Source organism: Lithobates pipiens, unplaced genomic scaffold (assembly GCF_037356315.1).
Source record: "Lithobates pipiens isolate NorthernLeopardFrog02 unplaced genomic scaffold, aLitPip1_a1.2 Scaffold_18, whole genome shotgun sequence".
NCBI lineage: Eukaryota > Metazoa > Chordata > Amphibia > Anura > Ranidae > Lithobates > Lithobates pipiens.
Genome location: NW_027507758.1, coordinates 238262015 through 238282974, shown reverse-complemented (window position 1 = coordinate 238282974; position 20960 = coordinate 238262015). Strand labels below are relative to the sequence as shown.

Genomic DNA, 20960 nt, shown 5'->3' with positions numbered 1-20960 from the left:
AATTTTTTATACAATTTCTTTATTATTTGTTTGGTACCGAGTCCATTTCCTCTTAATTTGGAGACTGATTTGTGGAATCACCACCACCCCCATTCTTAATAATAATCATAATAATCAGATATTTCTCATTACTACTTAACACAAATCTTTCTTGAAATTCCATACTGCAACAGTGATTAGAGTAGTGGCACTTGGCATATTTTATATCGCTTACATGAGTAGCTTTAAGAAGAATAGCTGCTTGATGAGATGGCCATTGGAAATACGTTTGACTTAGTGAAGCTATTGGCGTTCAATCTGTATGTTATGTTGTCTATAACAAATGGCTCTAGCAGATTTCATGTTTACTTTGCGGCAGTATGATCAGTCAGTACAGCTCAGGTGTCTCTGGCTTAAAGTGCTGCTTGTTAAATAGAAGTAAACTATAATGCCGCGTACACATGACCGGACTTTTCGAGGCATTAGGTCCAACGGTCTTTCCGACGGACTTTCGGCGGAGTTCCGACCGACTTTCCGAATGAACGGACTTGGCCACACACAATCACACCAAAGTCCGATGGATTCGAACGTGATGACGTACGACCGGACTAGAATAAGGAAGTTCATAGCCAGTAGCGAATAGCTGCCCTAGCGTCGTTTTTGTACGTCGGACTAGCATACACACGAACAGATTTCTCTTTCCGGTAGAGTTCCAGTGGGAAAATTTAAAACATGTTCTATTTCTAAAGGATTTTTGGCAAGCAAAGGTCCGATGGAGCCCACACGCGATTGAATTGTCCGACGGACTCATTCCGTCGTACCTTTGCTGTCAAAAAGTCCGGCCGCGTGTACGCGGCATTATACATAATCTAACATCTTATTCATATAGCTAGTCGGTATTATTTGTAACGTCACAACTTTTATCTATGTTCTAGTCAATAAAAAGTAATAATTTGTTTTGGGTTTTAGATATTCTGTACTTTACTGAATAGAATGCAATTGTTTCTATTTTGAAAGAATGGTACCAATTTAAGGAAGTTGACAGTCCCAGACCTTAACAATATAGTCATGGTATTGGTCAAATGTGAAGATACTTCTGGTGATATTTGGCTAAATCATTGAGTGGAGGATCAGTAAGTAAAAGTTCTCTTAAAATCCCCTAGACCAGTGATGATGAACCTTGGTACCCCAGATGTTTTGGAACTACATTTGCCAACTACATTTCCCATGATGCTCATGCACTCTGGAGTGTAGTTTGGGGTGCCAAGGTTTGCCATCACTGCCCTAGACTATACAAGCAATGACTAGTTGTAGTGCAGGGCAGTCCCACTGTAAGTCAAGACTTATTTTCCTGGAATTCAGTTAAATTCAGTTATCATGTCCTAGGTCCCAGTCACACCTGCACATCATGCTAATGCTCATTTGGTGGTGCATTTTTTGTGCGACGGCATGGGGCAGCCCATTGTAGCAAATAGGACACATGGGACAAACATGGCAAAAAAAGCTTCTTCATCTTTTTGGGCTGTGGGCTTTGTGTTTTTTTTATACACATTTTTACGCATTTTGGTGATGCGCGTCAAAACAATTAATTGCACTGTGGCCACAACACACAGATGTGAATGGGACCTTTTTGTAGGAAAGATAGAAGTCTTTATCTGCATATTTAAGCTCTATACTCATGGGATGAATGCTGGGCGGCATTGGCCGGTTCAATAAAGACTGTCCGACATTCAGCCCGTATGTATGGCAGCCGGTCCAAAAGAAGACAGCTGTTTGGCCAGCGTCTGTCAGATGAGAATGCTGGAAAACCAGCAGCTGACTGGCTAAGAGCGCTGATCAGAAACCAAAGGCTGAGAGTGCTGTTTGGAGTGTTCTGGTAGGGGGGTCATCCTCCTGTCAAGAGCACAACAGCTCAGCAGGGTAGATTGCTGTATTAACGTCAGATCGTTAGTACAGTGGCTCTGACCAGAGCTGACAGTTTTCTTTATTCAACCCGCTGGGTTGCACGAAAAAAAAAACTCATAGTGTGTACTGGGCCTTAGTCTGGGTTAGGGACTCAAAGGATCAGCATGGCAGTCAGACAACTAGCATTTGGAGAAAATGTCCGATTGGACCATGTTGTCGGATAATCCGACCCTGTGTGGGCTCCATCGGACTGTTTCCGTCGGAATATCTAACCGATAAAGTTTTAGAGCTGGGCTATAAAATTTTCCAACAACATGATCCAATCGGACTTTGTCTGAGCGTTTGTAGAGAATTCCGATCAGACAAGTGCCACGCATGCTCAGATCAAATTCCTAGACCAAAGCTATTGCCTACTAGCCTGAACGTAGTCCCGTCGTAACAAAATAACGTCATCACGTTACTTACGATCGGATTTTCCGACAACTTTGTCCGCCCGTGTGTATGCAACACCAGTTTCGGACAAAATCCGTTGGACAAAATTCAACGGATTTTTTTGTCGGAATGTCCGACCGTGTGTACAAGGGCTAAGTCATATTATGTACCTGCCCCAGATGAGCAGCTAAGGCCAAGGTGTCTGAATTTCATCATCTGTGATCTTTTACAATGAGCAAATTAGGAGCTTCCAGCCCTACTAATAAATTTATATTAGTATTTTTTTGTTGCAAATTTCTATCCCGAAAAGTGTCCTCTTTGTTATGTATACTTTATGGCAGGCACGTCAAACTGGTTTTTTATAGGACGTACATGGCCCTCTCTTACCTTCTTGATGCCCTCAATGGTTTAAAGATAAGCTCTCCTTCTTTTGATTACTTATACTTCCTTATATCATTTGGTAGTTAATTACTTAAAGTAGAACTTCACCTGAAAAGGGAAGTTCCTGCTATTCCCCTGCTGCCCTAGGCAAGCAGAAGTTCAATCCCTCTCCACCCACAATTTTTCTTGGGCTATGTCACATGTCCCAGGAGACTGCGGTACCATTGAGGAGGCGCAGCGCATCTTGCACATGTGCAGTGGGAATCTGACTGTGAAACAGCAAGTGACAGGAATAAATTCCAAAGTGATGGAAATCCCTGGTAGTCACCAAGGTCACAGCACTAGTGTCTCTTTTGGAAGATTTCCCCTCTATTACTGATCTGGTGACCAATTAGTTTGTTATTTTCACTATCACATTTGGTGAAGGTCACCAGGACAAATAGAGAGGGTGAATTTTTGGCGACACAGGCAGCCATAAAAAAACTGACAGGTGTTGTAATTCTTCTCCACTCTACCCAAATCAAACAAAAAAAAATTGCCTTCAGTTATACTTTAAAGCGGAGTTCCACCCAAAAGTGAAACTTCCGCTTATATGCTTCCTCTTCCCTTCCGGTCTCACATTTGGCACCTTTCAGGGGGGGGGGAGGGGAAAAGGGGACCTGTTTTTGACAGGTCCCCTTCCTCACTTCCGGGAGTCGGGCTGCGGCCCGATCTCCCAGAAGTTTGGCCCCTTCCCCCTTCCCCCACCTACCCCCGCTGCTGGGCCAATTAGAAAGTGCAGTTTGCTTTGCGCATGCACGGTAGGGAACCAGCAGTAAAGCAGAAAAGCTTCATTGCCTGGTTCCCTTACTAGGAATGACGGCAACAGCACACCGGAGTTGATCTGAAGATTGGCTGGGGTGCAAACATCACAGGCTCCCTGGACAGGCAAGTGCCCTAATATTAAAAGTCAGAAGCTACAGTACTTTTTTTCACCCAGGCTGGAACTCCTCTTTAAGTTCTAATGTGTTTCTGGAATTAGGTAGGTGTGGCTGTCAGTAGACATAACGTGACCTACAGTGTTAACTATTTGAAATACCCAAAGGCAGGGTGGATTTGATTTAGAGTCGATTCGATTTCAAGTCGATTTAAATCATGATTTAAATCACTAGTAAAAAGGCTTGATTTAAATCAACTCCATTTAAATCATAATTTTTTAGAGCAATTGTCACCGACAATCCCATTCACTTTAATGGGACGGCTGGTGATGCGGCAGTGACACAACAAAGTGCGGCAGTAGGTGAATGGATGCCCGCTAACAGGCTCTGCCATGATGGATCTGAAAGAACAGGTGCTCTTTAAATGTAAGGACTCATTTTTGCTGGTAGTTAGAATCTTTAATATTTGCAAACAAAATTAAGGTTTTCTTTTTCGAATAATAAGCTTTCAGGTTAGTAAAATGTAATTCCACCGAAAAGTGGAAGTTCCGCTGTAAGCACTCCTTATCCCCTTACATACCACATTTGGCATGTCATTTTTTTGGGGGGGGGACACTTCACAAGTCCCAGAAGATTGCCCGGCCATTGAGGAGGCGCAGCGTGACTCACAAATGCGCAGTGCGCACCCGGCTGTGAAGCCGCAAGCTGTCACAGCCGGGTGTCCACACTTGCAATGCCGGTGCCAGGGAGAGACGGGGGAGAGAGCAGAGGGTTCGGGCGGCCGCATTGCTGGACTGTGGGACAGGTAAGTGTGTGTTTATTAAAAGTCAGCAGCTACACTTTTTGTGGCTGCTGACTTTTAATGAACATAAAAACAGCTAGAACTCCGCTTTAATATGTTAATCACACATAGTTGGACACTACTCAAATTATTTTATTTTATTAGAACAATAACATAACCTGCTTTACCCATAGGTAGAGGAACTTCATTAAAATATTTCCTAGCTGGATCTCTTTTGCGGCCTGCTGCCATTTTGCTCCTCAAAGGGAGGAATAAAGCACTTCAAGCTATGTGCAGAAAGATCACAAGTTTTATAAGGTTTCACTTTCATTTTTACTGCTTGCCCTTCCTCCTCACACTTAGAGCCTGGTACAGATGCATTTCTCTTCAAACAATCATACAGTTTGTTGTGTACATAGATGTGCAAAACAATGGGATAAAGGAATATTCCTGAACTTTGTTTTATCTCATGGTTACTGTGAAATTGTGTGAATGCATCAATGCAGTGCATGTTATCTCAGCTTGCAGAGCTTGGATTCATTTAATGAGCTTACCAAAAATGTTATTTAAATAAAAAAATTTAATTTATTTTATTTTATTAAAATTAATTTAAATTAAATCTAAAATGTAGGTGTTTATGGAACATAACTTGTGTTTCTTTCTGCATTAAGAACCTGTGTATAAACATCAGTAAAGTAATGCATCTGTGTGCTAGAGGCCTAATTGGAGAAAAAAACACTATGTGCAAGAAAGATAGTAACCTAAATAATAACAACAAATGAGTATATGAGACGCAAACCTTGTTGCTGTATTTTGCTGTCACATTGAGTGTTTTGCAAAATGTCAAAGGAATCCACAAGAGGAATGAGGTAAAGCATGTCTTCCCTCAACCGGGCCTTTCCGTTTCCCCCTGTTTGAATGACATGCTGTCTATAATATGTGCAGGTGGCACTCCCGTGTCAGTCCACAGTCTAAATCCAAACGTCCTGCGAAAGGAAATGTGAAACAGGTTGCCAGGCTGTTGAAGAGGTTGCTTATACTAAATGCCAAAATGTCCTTTTTATGAGAGAAGTGCGGTTATTCTGAGTGGAATGTGCTTTGCTTGAAAACAATGGTGTCATTATCTGCAGTATCTTTATTGCTTCATCCAAGGGGCAATGACTGGAAAATCCCTAATCCATTACATAACCTTAAGTCAACACAAGGGAACATGAGGTCGATGGTAAATGTTAGCTGTCAGGGCACTCCCCTCGCTTCCGTTGGCTTCCACTCTTACTTTTTGGACAGATCTTGTTACCTTTATGTTTAAAGGCATTAAACCACTTGCACCGGATGTATTAAGCTGGGTTTTGCTAGACAAAGCAACATTTGCAATGCAGTGAAACACTATATACTGTAGTTAAGCAGCTGTTTTTTGTATTGTTCTTTTTATATGACAAGACACCACAATTATTCAAGAGCAGGGGCAGACTGACAACTCATGGGGCCCCCGGGCAATAGGAGATTATGGGGCCCCCAGGCAATAGGAGATTATGGGGCCCCCAGGCAATAGATTATGGGGCCACACATTTTACACACACACACATACATACAGTATACACACACAGATACACAATATACACACACAGTATACACACACAGAATAAGCATACACACACTGAAAAGGTACTGGAGAGGCAGGGCAGCTATAATCTTGGGATTTTTTTAAAAACACAGATTTTTACATACTGTCCCTGGTTTTATTGAGGCTGGCAACCCTGATGGGGCCCCCTAGTGGCACTGCCCGAGGGCCCAAATGGTCAGTCCGCCCCTGTTCAAGAGACATTTTTTATGTTCACAACAGATGCAGATGTCATAATTATTTGATTATTATCTAAATCTAAAAACAAAAATGTAAGGAGTTCCAAGCATGGCCTATTTTTACATATGTATAATATAGTTACATTCCAATGCCCTTGGAAGCTGAAAATGACTGCAGTAGACCTCGTTACCTCCACAGGCTTCTGGGTCCCATGCTGAGTGGCTGGCCTGATGCTTTGTGAACACAGGAGGTTGGCCGCTCAGCACAAACACCTTTCAGAGAATTATCTGATTGGATGAGGTGGAGAGGTGGAGTGGTGTGATCCCACTCTCCACCTTCAAGACAATTTGCATTCATTCAGAAAACATGCAAAGCATTTTATGAACGATGGCTGTGCTGAGCAGCCAACCTCCTGTGTTCACAATGCATCAGGCCAGCCACTCAGAATGGGACCCAGAAGCCTGTGGAGATCACTGAGGTATTGAGGTCTACTGCAGTGATTTCCAGCTTCCAAGGGCATCAGCCAGGTATGGTATATACATAGTTACACTGATCCAAGCTGGAGCAAAGTAAATATATAAAAATATACCATGCCTGAAATTTTTCTTTAATATATTGCAGTTTACCAGTCCTTAGATATGATAGCTACGCTTTTTGTTTTAAAGACATTTTATCCTTTATTTTCACCTATTGATATGGTCATATTAGATATGATTTCGCTCCTATTCACATTTGAGTTTTTTTCAGCTTGTTTCCCTATGGCTGACTAAGCTCAATAGGCAGAGGTTTATTTTAACAGTGAGAGACAGAATAACAGCAAAATATCCAGAAAATGCATTTCAAAAAAGTTATAAATTGATTTGCATTTTAATGAGTGAAATAAGTATTTGACCCCTTTGCAAAACATGACTCAGTATTTGGTGGCAAAACCCTTGGTGGAAATCACAGAGGTCAGACGTTTCTTGTAGTTGGCCACTAGGTATGAGCACATCTCAGGAGAGACTTTGTCCCACTCCTCTTTGCAAATCCTCTCCAAGTCATTAAGTTTTTGAGGCTGACTTTTCGTAACTTGAACTTTCAGCTCCCTTCACATATTTTCTATAGGATTAAGGTAAGACTGACTAGGCAACTCCAGGACTTTAATGTGCTTTTTCTTGAGCCACTCATTTGTTGCCTTGGCCGTGTATTTTGGATCATGCTGGAATACCCATCAATGCCCTTGCTGAGGGAAGGAGGGTCTCACCCAATATTTGACGGTGCATGGCCCCGTCCATCATCCCTTTGATGCTGTGAAGTTGTCCTGTCCCCTCAGCAGAAAAACACCCCCAAAGCATAATATTTCCACCTCCATGATTGATGGTAGGGATGATGTTCTTGAGGTCATAGATAGCATTTCACCTTCTCCAAACATGGCAAGTTGAGTTGATGCCAAAGAGCTTTATTTTGGTCTCATCAGACCACATCACTTTCACCCAGTTCTCCTCTGAATCATTCAGATGTTCATTAGCAAACTTCAGATGGGCCTGTATGTGTGCTTTTTTTGAGCAGAGGGACCTTGCGGGCGTGCAGGATTTCAGTTCTTCACGGCATAGTGTGTTACCAATTGTTTTTTTGGTGACTATGGTCACAGCTGCCTTGAGATCATTGACAAGATTCCCCCGTGTAGTTCTGGGCTGATTACTTACCATTCTCATGAGCATTGAAACTCCACAAGGTGAGATCTTGCATGGAGCTCCAGACCGAGGGAGATTGACAGTTATTTTGTGTTTCTTCCATTAGCGAATAATCACACCAACTGTTGTCACCCTCTCCCCAAGCTGATTGGCAATGGTCTTGTAGCCCATTTCAGCCTTGTGTAGGTCTACAATCATTTCCTTGACATCCTTTGGCAGCTCTTTGGTCTTGGTCATGGTAGAGAGATTGGAATCTGATTGATTGTTGTTACTGTGGACAGGTGTCATTTATACAAGTAACAAGCTAAGAAACAAACTCCCTTTAAGAGAGTGCTCCTAATCTCAGGTTGTTACCTGTATAGAAGACACCTGGGAGCCAGAAATCTTGCTGATTGACAGGGGATCAAATACTCCTTTCACTCATTAAAAGGCAAATCAATTCATAACTTTTTTGAAATGCTTTTTTTTCTGGATATTTTTGTTGTTATTTTGTCACTCACTGTTAAAATAAACCTACCATTAAAATTATAGACTGATCATTTCTTTGTCAGTGGGCAAACATACAAAATCAGCAGGGGATCAAATACTTTTTCCCTAACTGTAAAACAACTTTAATATAACTGCAAAACAACTGTAATATGACTGCAATACGTCTGTAAAACGACTGTAATACAACTCTAAAATGACCGTAAAATGACTGAAATGTGCTTGAGAAAAATCACTAGGAGTACACTCTGCTCAGGTGTGCATACACGTTTACAGTTACTCATTTTAGTAGAACAAAAGCATACAAGGGCTATGTTTGCATGCTTGCATTGTGCACTTAAAAAGTTATCAACATATGTTTCCCTTCTAGATGCCCGCGCGCTTCATGGAAATATAAGCAAGGCTGCCCCAGACGTCACCTCTGCATGCTGCTGTGACATGACCCATAAGATTAGTTGCCTGCTTGGGAACTCTGAGACTAAAGAAGACGGCAACTAAACCTGTAAGTACCTTTTAGCAAAATCAGATTTAATCTGGGTTATATTTAGCACTGCTAAAGCGGTGTTCTGAAAATAGAAAAGGATCGTAGGTATTTGTATTTTTACAAGGATGAGCAATCATTGACACTCCAGCCTTTGCTGACATGAATGAATGATCTTCATAGGAGCTATAGTGGCAGCAGCTGGTGGACTAGAAGCATTTAAAATAAGATCTAACAATATTGCCGCAAAAAGTATACCATTTTTTAAATACTTTATATAGATATATACTATGCTTTATATCCGCATTTGTAATTTTATGCAGAAGTGTGAAGAATCATCTGCATACGATGTGTATGTGGACCACATACAAGCAAGAGTTTCTTTGAGAGTGACAATTACTAAAACTGGTGCACACAGAATCTGGTGCAGCCGTGAACAGTAACCAATCAGCTTGTTCAACTAGGCTTTGCCAATAAAACCCAGAAGCTGATTGGTTATCATGCACAGCAGCACCCTCTGTGTGCACCAGTTTTAGTAAATCATCCCCAATATGTGTTGTGTTAGCGCAGCCAGTTCAAATGCATTAAAATCGGGCCACGGAAGGCAAACGCAAGGTGCTTTGAAGTGCTGTTGAGAATTCATGGCACCGCAGTGTAACTACAATAAAGATACATTTGTGTGTGCTGTGAGAAACACAAGATTTTGCATGCATTCTCCCAGTGAACAGATGTGAAAGGTGCCTAAGGCACTTAGCAGCTATAGTATAGCTCATAAAAAGAAGAGTAAGCTAAATACAGGAGCACTAACTGAGCTTTTTTAGTCTTGGATAGAATGTAGAGGGATTAGAACGTCTTCTGGTCTTTATTGCTGTCTGTGTCCCCGTTAGGACTCTCCATTTGTCCTGGTGACCCTTTACACCAAAAGCAATAGTGAAAAGAAATTCCACATTTTGAGTGATACCAGATCAGAAATAAAAGGGAAGTCTTCCAACTGGGACACTGGTTCTGGTGACCTGGGATTTCCCTCACTTAGAAAGGATTTCCTCTGGCTTCCTGTTTCGGCTATGGGACAGTGGAGAGAATTCTCCCCATTGGGACACAGATGGCAAAACAATACTGACAAGGGATTTAACCCCTCTTCCTTGCCTTCAGATCTACTTTAAGTCCCATCTTTTTCTATTGTAACCCTTAAAAATGTGTGATTGCGCTGTTTGCTTTTCCATTTCCCTGGTTAAATGGAGGCTAGCTGGTTAACGCGGGACATCATCATAAAAGGGCAATTCTGCTTTATGTCCTCCTCCCAATCTTCTATAACACTTTTGGATGTTCTTAATTTTTGGGGGTGTATGCAGGTTTTCGGTGGATACCCGCTCACACTTCTGGTCTGATCGCCTAGACCAGAAGTTCGAACCCCCCCACCCTGCCTGCAGCCTTCTGGGACACGTTCCTTTCCCAGCAGGCTGCGGGACCATGCACAGTGGAAAGCCAGCTGTGAAGCCACAAGGAGTCACATCTGGCTTCCCACATAAAACATGCCGGCTCCAGTGACCCAAAGACTAGCCAAGAACTGGCCTGGGTAAGGATGGTGTTGGATCCATGGACAGTTAAGTTTTCCTTTATTAAACGTCAGTAGCTACAGTATTTGTAGCTTATGACTTTTAATTTTTTTTTTTTTTTTTTCAAAAAGGCTAAAGAACCTCTTTAATATTTAACTTTAATATAAACTATATACAGGATCCCTGTACTTTTTAACAGCATGGCTAATCAAATAATTGCTCATGAGTGATAATTTTTGTCATGTATAAATAGGGCTATATGACAATCTAAGGTGTTTGCCATCTGTCAAAGCAGCTTCAGAAAGTGGCACTGCAGCTTCAGCTTTTATAATTGAACGTGCTAACAAATCTATTATTAGAGTCAACTTCTAGTAAATAATCCTTGAAGCCGCATTGGTCTTAAGAAATCTGTACAGCTTGTAAGAGCTTCTAAGGCAGTCAAGTTAACGTTCTCTGTAGGCCGACCTCAACATATAACCCCTACACCTTTATAACTTTCCAAGACAATTTGGGGTGCTTTTATGGAGGAGGGAGATATCATATCTCACAATCAGACACTGGCACACTACATCAAAGGATCTAGTAACAGGAGCTACATCTGCCCCGTGTTTCTGTTTTTACACACTTGATCAACTAGTAAAGTTCCAGCTGCTCTTTGTAGTAGAGCCAAATTTATTTTATGGGTGCACGGGCTATCTATTATTGCTTTAACTGTAAATACATGTGAGCTATATAATACACTTCGAAGCAATGTATATGATGTAATAAATTTTTCAATGTACAATTGGTAAAATTTGATTTTATATTAATTGAGGCTCCAGTGTGTTTTGTGCGTTTTTCCCATATGTTTATATATTTGGTGTATACTCGTCAACTAGATTTCTCACCTACATATGGTGGGGGACTCCAGCATTTGTATCTGCTATAAATGAAGCATCATTTTTGTTTTCTGGTCCTGGGGCCTGGAGGATTGTTAGAGCTTTGGATGTGATGAAGCCTCCACTCCTAGGCCCATATCTTACCTCATAGCTGGACCTCAGTAATTAGCTGTCCACAGGCCTCTTTATATCTGAGCCGACTTAGCCTAGGGGCTCTCTCTCCAGCTCTGTGTGGTATGGAAGGTACATGTGCTGTTTGTTTTGGAGAACCCATTAGGGGGCACCCTGCTAGGAACTGACACAGACAAGCAGATGCTTTGTCTGTTTTATGCTATGGGCTTACTGTACAAAGCCTTATTGCATTGATGTTGTGTTTAATTGCTATGTTGACTAAAAGTGCAGGACAAACTTGCTTGGACCATTCCTGTGTGTGTGTTTTTTTTGTTTGTTTTTTACAATTCAGTTTTTTTTTTTTTACAATTTGTTTAAAAAATGTTTTCACAATTTTTTTTTTTACAATGCATTCTTTTTTTTTGGGGGGGGGGGGGGGGGGTGGACAGTGTCAGTGTTAGTTTAAGTTTATTATTTTTTACATTTAATCTTTTTTATTATTTATTGCAATTCTTTTTTTTTTTATCAGCCCTGTTGGGGGGGCTTTAGTGAGATATCAGGGGTCTTAACAAACCCCTGACATCTCCCCTTTGAGACAGAGAAAGGGACTGAGGATAGAGATTCCCCAGTCACTTTCTCAGCAGCCTCAGCTGCACTGAAAATGAATGGAGAGGAGACAGCGACTCCTTTCCATTCATAAACGTAGACATCGTAAACACAGGTTACGATGTTTCAGTTATGTGAATGGACAGAGTCAGTGTTCATTATGAAAAGGAAGGAGCCGGATTTACCAGCTACTATATCCTCTCTCCTTCCTGACAAATCGAGGACAGAGGGGGAAGAGGAGGACAGGAGGGGGACAGCAGCAGAACTGAGGGGGACAGCAGCAGAACGGAGGGAGACAGCAGCAGAACGGATGGGGACACGGAGGAAAACTGGAGGGGGACAGCAGCAGAATGGAGGGTGACTTGGAGCATGGATGAGGACACAGAGGGGGACTGGAGGAGGATACGGATACAGTCAGTGGTGTTTGGTGCAGTGGGGGGAGTTACAAGCACCGATCAACCTGTATAGTTTTCACAAAAGCAGCTGAAAGCTGTCCTTAGTCAGCTTGTCTGCAGCAAACTGTTTGCAGGCTTTCTTGTGCATCATCTCTAGAAGAGGCTTCTTTCTGGGACGACAGCCATGCAGACCACTTTGATGCAGTGGAACCTGCTGTATGGTCTTGGCCACCATGCTGCAGCTCAGTTTCAGGGTCTTGCCAATCTTATTACAGCCTAGGCTATCTTTATGTAGAGCAACAATTCTATTTTTCAGATCCTCAGAGAGTTCATTGTCATGAGCTGCCATGTTGAACTTCCAGTGACCAGTATGAGAGTGAGAGCAATAACACCAATTTTAACACACCTGCTCCTCATTCACACCTGAGACCTTGTAACACTAACGAGTCACATGATACCGGGGAGGGAAGATGGCTAATTGGACCCAATTTGGACACTTACTTAAGGGGGTACTCACTTTTGTTGCCAGCGGTTTATACATTAATGGCTGTGTGTTGAGTTATTTTGAGGGGACAGCAAATTTACACTGTTATACAAGCTGTATACTCAGTACTTTACATTGTAGCAAAGTGTCATTTCTTCAGTGTTGTCACATGAAAATAAATAAATAATACAATATCTACAAAAATGTGAGGGGTGTACTCACTTTTGTGAGATACTGTGTGTGTGTGTGTGTGTATATATATATATATATATATATATATATATATATATATATATATATACACACACCACTCAGCGCCCAATGGCTACTGTCCTTCCTGAGTTGGTGGAATAATTGACACAGATAGAATTTATAACATAAAAGTAAAATAAATTCATCTGATGCTAGACACCAGGGAATTTCTGAGTAACAGCAGCTGTTTAAAATTTATTATACAGAATGATTATATATAACACAAACATTAGTCCAATAAGATATAGCAGTCCAATGTTATAACAGGGCTAGCGTTGTATGGTAAAAATTGTCCAACTCCACATTAAGTGTACACAGATTTGACAATTAATTCTTGAAAGGTGATCCTAGATAATAGCCAGTAAGTGCACCCTACACCGACTCCCAGTTTTCACCACGTGAGGCACGCTACCCCTCAAGGGGTTAAACTCACCAGAACATTCAAATAAATCGGCTTTTAATGATAACCTTTAACCCAATTTCAATCGTCAGGACAAGGGACTATTGTATGATGAACGCCAGATGGGATCATAAAATACAAGAAGACACTAACATAGCATAATCCCGTTTTATTAAAACAATCCCCAAATACACAGCACTCTCCTTCCTATATAGGTACAATGTCAACAGTCAATAAAGCATTGTAAAAGAGTAGACAAGTGTAGTCACCGTTCCGCTTTCCCTCGTTCATCCATGCACGGGGTTCACAGACGCTTCCTGGTGAGGATCAGCTGTTGGTGGAACGCATTTGTCTCTTCCAGTTACGCCATGGTAGTCATGACCTGGTGCGTTTCGTCATATCCTGACTTCAACAGAGGACGCCCTGCGGAACGGTAAATACACTCGTCTCCTGTTTTACTATGCTTTATTGACTGTTGACATATATACATATATATACATATGTATGTATATGTACTACATGTATATACGTATATAGGAAGGAGGGTGCTGTGTATTTGAGGATTGTTTTAATAAAACAGGATTACGCTATGTTAGTGTCTTCTTGTATTTTATGATCCCATGTGGAGTTCGTCATACAATAGACCCTTATCCTGGCAATTGAAATTGGGTTAAAGGTTATCATTTAAAGCTGATTTCTTTGAATGTTCTGGTGAGTTTAACCCCTTTAGGGTAGCGTGCCTCACGTGGTGAAAACTGGGAGTCGGTGTAGGGTGCACTTCCTGGCTATTATCTAGGATCACCTTTCAAGAATCAACTGTCAAATCTGTGTACACTTAATGTGGAGTTGAGTTGGACATTTTTTTTACCACCCAACACTAGCGCTGTTATAACATTGAACTGCTATATCTTATTGTACTGATCTTTGTGTTTTATATATATATATATATATATATATATATATATATATATATATATATATATATATATTTATATATACCTGATTTCACACATTGCCTGTAACATGGAGATCATCAGCTATTTTATTTAAAAGCAGACAAAACGGTCTATATTTACAGTGGAGACTGGCTTGAAGTGTCCAAGGCAGTACCAGATGTAATTTAAAGTACCGTATATTTAAACTGTCACCTTGTGAAACAACCCATTCAGTTAAAAAAAATATATATATAAGGCAAAACATTTGTGTAGAAATATAAAAAATACATTATAAACACCTTTTTTCTTTTTTTAAAGTGATCACATGACCTCTAATCTCATCTTCGTGCCAGCAGAAGACAGAGAAGAGCAATACTCTTCCCAGTGAATGGTTGTGCATGGGGGGCATGTTAGAACAAGTCTGACTATTGGAGGACAGGCAGGCTGTGCTCCCAATGCAGCTAAAAACCTGACTACAGAGGGATGAGTGAACTCTCATGTATAATGTGGTCAGTTTGCAATAGGAAAAAAGGGGGACTGGCAGGATTTTCACACAAAGGATGAACTACAAAGAATAACAGGATACCTTTTAACATAAGTACATGACACAGCAGACATATATCAGCGATAAGAAATGTTGGGGTAATAACACTTTAAAGCTGAAGTTTAGATATGGCAAATTTTACATAATTACATTAATACAGCTTGGATTAATGTACAATAAGTATGTATTTGGCATACCTGTAGGATCCCCATGTAAACTGAAAATCTCTGTAGGAGATACCGCTACTGCAGTGAATGACTTTAGCTTCCAGATCTTGTGCTGAGCAGCTGGCCTGCTGCCAGGGGAGGGCTGGCAGCGTTAAGCCTGGGGGGCAAGTCCAGTCGAGTGGCCCATTGTACCACCGAATCAGCCCACCATCCATGCCCACCGGGTTTTATAACATGTATTGATATTATGAAGCAAGACAAATAGGACACAGCAATGACAGCATGACCCCGGTCTTGGTAAAGAGCCGATGACGCGGCTGTTTACCCATGTGATTGGCCATGTGAGTGTCCAATAATAGCCAATCACATGTAAATCACAGCATGTAAAGAGAGCCGATCAGGGGCATCTCCTCGCAGGGGAGACTGAACAGACAATTAGGGTACTGATGTTGTCAGTGCAACATGTTGTCAGTGCTGCCCTAGTAGTGCCCAGCAAGTGACGCCAGTCTGTGCCCATCAGTGACACCAATCAGTGCTGCCTTTCATTGCCACCCATCAGTGCCCAATTATACCACCCATAAGTTCCACCTATCGGTGCCACGTATCAGTGCCACCACCTATCAGTGAACTTCAGTGAAGGAGAAAAATTACTAACAATACCTTGAAAAAGTATTCATACCCCTTAAAATTTTCCACATTTTGTCATGTTACAACCAAAAACATAAATGTATTTTATTGGGATTTTATGTGAAAGACCAACTGGCACATAATTGTAAAGTGAAAGATAAATGATACAAATAAATCTGTGAAAAATGTGGGGGGAATTTGTATGGCGCCCCCCCCCCGGAGTCAATACTTTGTAGAACCCCCTTTCTCTACAAGTCTTTTTGGGGGTGTCTCTACCAGCTTTGCACATCTAGAGAGGACATTTCTGCCCATTCTTCTTTGTAAAATATCTCAAGCTCTGTCAGATTGGATGGAGAGCGTCTGTGATCAGCAATTTTCAAGTCTTGCCACAGATTCTCAATGGGATTTAGGTCTGGACTGTGACTGGGCCATTCTAACACATGAATATGCTTTGATGTAAACCATTCCATTGTAGCTCTGGCTGGATGTTTCGGGTCGTTGTCCTGCTGGAAGGTGAACCTCCGCCCCGGTCTCAAGTCTTTTGCAGACTCTAACAGGTTTTCTTCTAAGATTGTCCTGTATTTGTCTCCATCCATCTTCCCATCAACTCTGACCAGCTTCCCTGTCCCTGCTGAAGAAAACCATCCCCACCACATGATGCTGCCACCACAATGCGTCACGGGTGGGCAGTGTTACTTTCCCCCACACATAGCGTTTTGCTTGTAGGCCAAAAAGTTGAATTTTGGTCTCATCTGACCAGAGCACCTTCTTCCACATCTTCTCTGATGAATGCTCTCCTTGCCCGGCCCGGTCAGTTTAGGTGGACGGCCATGTCTTGGTAGGTTTGCAGTTGTGCCATACTCTTTCCATTTTCTGATGATGGATTGAACAGAGCTCCGTGAGGTTTCAAAGCTTGGGAGATTTTTTTTATAACATAACCCTACTCTATACTTCTCCACAGCTTTATCCCTGACCTGTCTGGTGTGTTTCTTGGCCTTCATGATGCTTGTGTTTGTTCACTAAGTTTCTCTAAGAAACCTCTGAGGGCTTCACAGAACAGCTGTATTTATACTGAGATTACATTACACACAGGTGGACTCTATTAATTAGGTGACTTCTGAAGGCAATTGGTTCCACTAGATTTTAGTTAGGGGTATCAGAGTAAAGGGGGCTGAATACAAATGCCCCTCCCCCACACTTTTCACATATTTATTTGTATCATTTATTATTTTCCTTCCACTTCACAATTATGTGCCACTTTGTGTTGGTCTATCACATAAAATCCCAATAAAATACATTTACATTTTTGGTTGTAACATGACAGCATGTGGGGAATGTCAAGGGGTATGAATACTTTTCAAGACAATGTATTTACATTTTTTTTTTTTTTTTTTTAATTCGGCTTTTTTCATATTTTAGCAAAAAATAACCCCCCCCTGTGGTGATTAAATACCACCAAAACGAAAACTCCATTTGTGTGAAAAAAGGACAACAATGTAATATGGGTACAGTGTTGCTTGACAGCGCTATTATCATTCAGAGCCCAGGTTCACACTAACATCGGGAAATAAATCAAGCGAATACAGATGAACTATTGAACGATTTCATATTCGCATGTCAATCCCGACTTTGGGGTGCGATTTCAGTGCATCTGTGCGTGTTCCTATACAAATGTCTGTCTATTGAAATCGCATTCCGAAGTTGCCAAAAGTAGTACAAAAACTACTTTTGGGAATCGGTTTGACACTGCAAGTGGAATCGTTGCGCCGATTGCATGCCAAATCACTCCAATGAGAACCTGGGTTTAGGCTGGGTTCACATTGCAGTGATGCAGGAACGCTGCGAATCCGCTGCAGCTTCCCGCACCACATGCCTCCCGGCGGCAGTTCACACTGCCCTATGCGAACTGCTGGGAGTGTCAGTGAAACGTTAATGACACCCCCAGATCAGTTCGCATATCGCAGTGCGATCTGCAAACTCGGACAGGAATCGGATCGCATGGTGTGAACACCCATGCGATCCGATTCTGCTGCGGACCAAAAAAAGGGTCCTGTGCGAGTTTGGGCCGGGTGCGATGCGAATTCAGCCATACTATATGTATGGCTGAAATCGCATCGCACAGAGATCGCATGTGATTTGCACTGCAGTGCGGTGTGATCCACATCCGATTCTCGTCACCGCAGCGGTGTGAACCCAGCCTTAACGTGAGAGCACTGAAAGCTGTGAATTGTCCTGAGTAGGAAGGGGGTGAAAGTGCCTGGCAGGCAAGAGGTTAAATGATAAGGCTGAGTGAGTAAGAGACAGAGTAGGATAGAAGAGAGGGAGGAGGAGGAGGGGAGTCTGGTCACAGCTCACTCACTTGCACAATGCACAGTCCCAGCAGGAGGCTCACTGGCTCAGTCAGTGTCTTCATGTTTAGGATGGGACTTTGTGGCTGCCGAGTCCCGACTTTAAAGTTTCCCGCCCACATATCCCCTTTACACAGCACAGCACACGGCTGCATTGAGTGTGGGCGGGCACAGGGAGAGCTGATCGTTCTCTCATTAGTGTAGACTAGAGGAGGGCTGTACTGTGTACTCTGCAAGACGGAACACACACACTCTCAGCCCTGTGACAGGTGCAGCCAACGTCCCCGCCACAGGACACATCGCAGCTGCAGCATGGGATGGAGATCATGGAGGGATCGCTGCAATTTGGCCGCTAATTCAGGATCCAGCCCTGTTCACCCCCCCACTGGAGCTGCCCAAGCAGTAGCACTTGGCCGGCTCCAGAAACTGCACATGCGCATTTCTGAGCTGGGTGTATAGCGGCCCTTTTACAGGGAATCAGAGCAGCCTGGGGGGAAATTGCCACTCTGCCCCCCAGCCCAGCCCGCCCCTGCCTGCTGCTTACTGAACACAGGAGATTATTTGCTTGGCATATGCACCATTTAGAGAGGACTTTGCATTTTCTTTGTGAATGTAAAGTGTTCTCTGATCAGAAGAGGTGGAGATTGTTATGTCACCACCCTGCCTCTCCATCTCTTCCAATCAGAAGATGCTTTGAATTATTAATAAAATACAAAGTGTTCTCTGAATGGTCCATTCCAAGCGAGCGACCTCCTATTTTCACAATGCAGCAGAACAGCCTCTCAGCATTGGACCTGCAAGCTGGTGGAAATTACTGTAGTAATGGTACCTACTACCGTGATTTCCAGCTTCCACTGGGATACCACAGGTCTGGAACATGCATACTTACATTCGTTGAAGCTGGACCAAGCTAACTAAAAAATATCATACCTAAATTTCAGATTTAAAAGTTGCCCAGCCCTGCTCCTAATAGAAACTAATTTGATTCTTCAAAAGTACTTTGATTTTCAGAGGTGTTTTGATCAGCAGAGTTGGTTGAAACTAGACAACTTGGCAACCCTGCCTGTTAAACCTTGTACACACGATCGGATTGTTGGCCAATAGAGTCAGGTTTTTGGCCGAAGGGCGTGTGCCAGGAACTTGTCTTGCGTACTAATGGCACATAATTGTCGGCCAACAAACACGAATGTAGTGATATACTACATGGAATTTCAGCTCTTGAGCGCCACCCTTTGGGCACCTTCTGCTAATGTCGTGTTTGGTGAGCATTGATTCCGAGCATGCGTGTTTGTACTTTGGACTTTTGTGTGAGGGACTTGTGTACACACAATGTGAAAATCTGACAACAGACTGTGTCCGCTGAAAATTTACTAGCCTGCCATTCAACATTTGTTGGCGGAAAGTTGGACAACAATTGTCTGATGGAGCGTACTAATGATCGGTTTTTAGGTAAACAGTCTATCATCACACAATTCCGTGCCGAGAATCCAATTGTGTGCTATGAGGCTTAAGACTCAGAGGTCAGATGTACTTATACAAGGTACTGTGTTTTGTGCAACATAGGTTTTATGCGACCGTCTCCTGTACATTTTTTGACCACATTGAATGCATTTCTTCTTACATTAAGGAGGGTGAACTTTATAGGAGTATCTGTGTTGTTTGATTCCGATAGTATTATTATTTTTTTCTCCTGTGGAATTTGCAGGCGTTGGAAATATGCGTTTGCTTGAGCTATATTAGGGAACAAGATTTTGCTTCTGATACCACTTTGGGCTTTGTAACTCCAATTTGCATGAAAATATATGATTTTGAATATTTTAACATGATTCATCTTCCAGATGTTCATTGCTGCTCTGGATATATTTAGCAAGAGTTTAAAACATTTTAGGAAGTCTTCATGTGGCTATATACAGCACAAAAATAACCAAGCAATAATTTATATGGGTATTATATATGAAGTTCTGTCACATGAGAATCATGAGCAAATATGATATTTCTAAAGAAAAAAACAATTGACAACAGACTTATGCCGCGTACACACGAGCGGACTGTATGGCGTACTTAGTCCGTCATACAATCCGACGGACAGTCCGTCATACTTTCGACTGAACGGACTTGACCACACACGGATGCACAAACAGTCCGTCGAAAGCTTGCGCGATGACGTGTACAGCACGTACGACGGGGCTAGAAATAGGAAGTCCAATACACAGCAAAGCACCCTTCCGCCGTGTAAATCCTTTCTGGGCATGCGCCATTCTTAGTCCGTCGAACTAGCATACTGACAAGCGGATTGTCCGCTGAAACCAAAGTACGACGGACAGAATTTTGAAAAATCCGAAATACTTAGTACGCCAGACTGCACGCTGAAAAAGTCCGCTGAAGCCCACACACGAGCGGACTGTCCGCTGAAATGTGTTTCGACGGACTAAGTACGCCATACAGTCCGCCCGTGTGTACGCGGCATAACACTTTTGATGTATAGAAGGCAACCCACTGTGCTACAGCCTATCTATAGATTGTGTGCCAATTTCCCAATTTACTACTGAAGCAGATTGAAATTTACTGACACCCTGGCCAAAATTTACTGGCACCGCCAAGTTTTTGCTGGTATTTCCAAAAGTTACAAAATTACAGTTTTAAGCATTTAGGCTACAGACAAGTACAAGATGCAATCAGCAATGTGATTTAAGCTAGATATTCAGACAAAAACATATTTTCTATTTTATTTTCGATATAGTAAGTAAGTAGTAGCTCAGGGACAGGACTCAGGAGGGCAATAAATTAGAATGGGCGGCACACACACACACACACACACGAA

At 42.2% G+C, this 20960-nt stretch overlaps 1 protein-coding gene across 4 annotated transcripts in view; it reads left to right on the top strand.

Annotated features, from left to right (window-relative positions):
- Nucleotides 1-20960, top strand: part of HIVEP2 (HIVEP zinc finger 2) — a 304484-nt gene that overhangs the window by 61786 nt on the left and 221738 nt on the right. For all 4 annotated transcript variants that reach the window (XM_077486702.1, XM_077486706.1, XM_077486701.1 and 1 more), the window contains exon 2: nucleotides 8726-8857. The gene's annotated coding sequence lies outside the window, so the exon portion shown is untranslated. The remainder of the gene's footprint in view (nucleotides 1-8725; nucleotides 8858-20960) is intronic.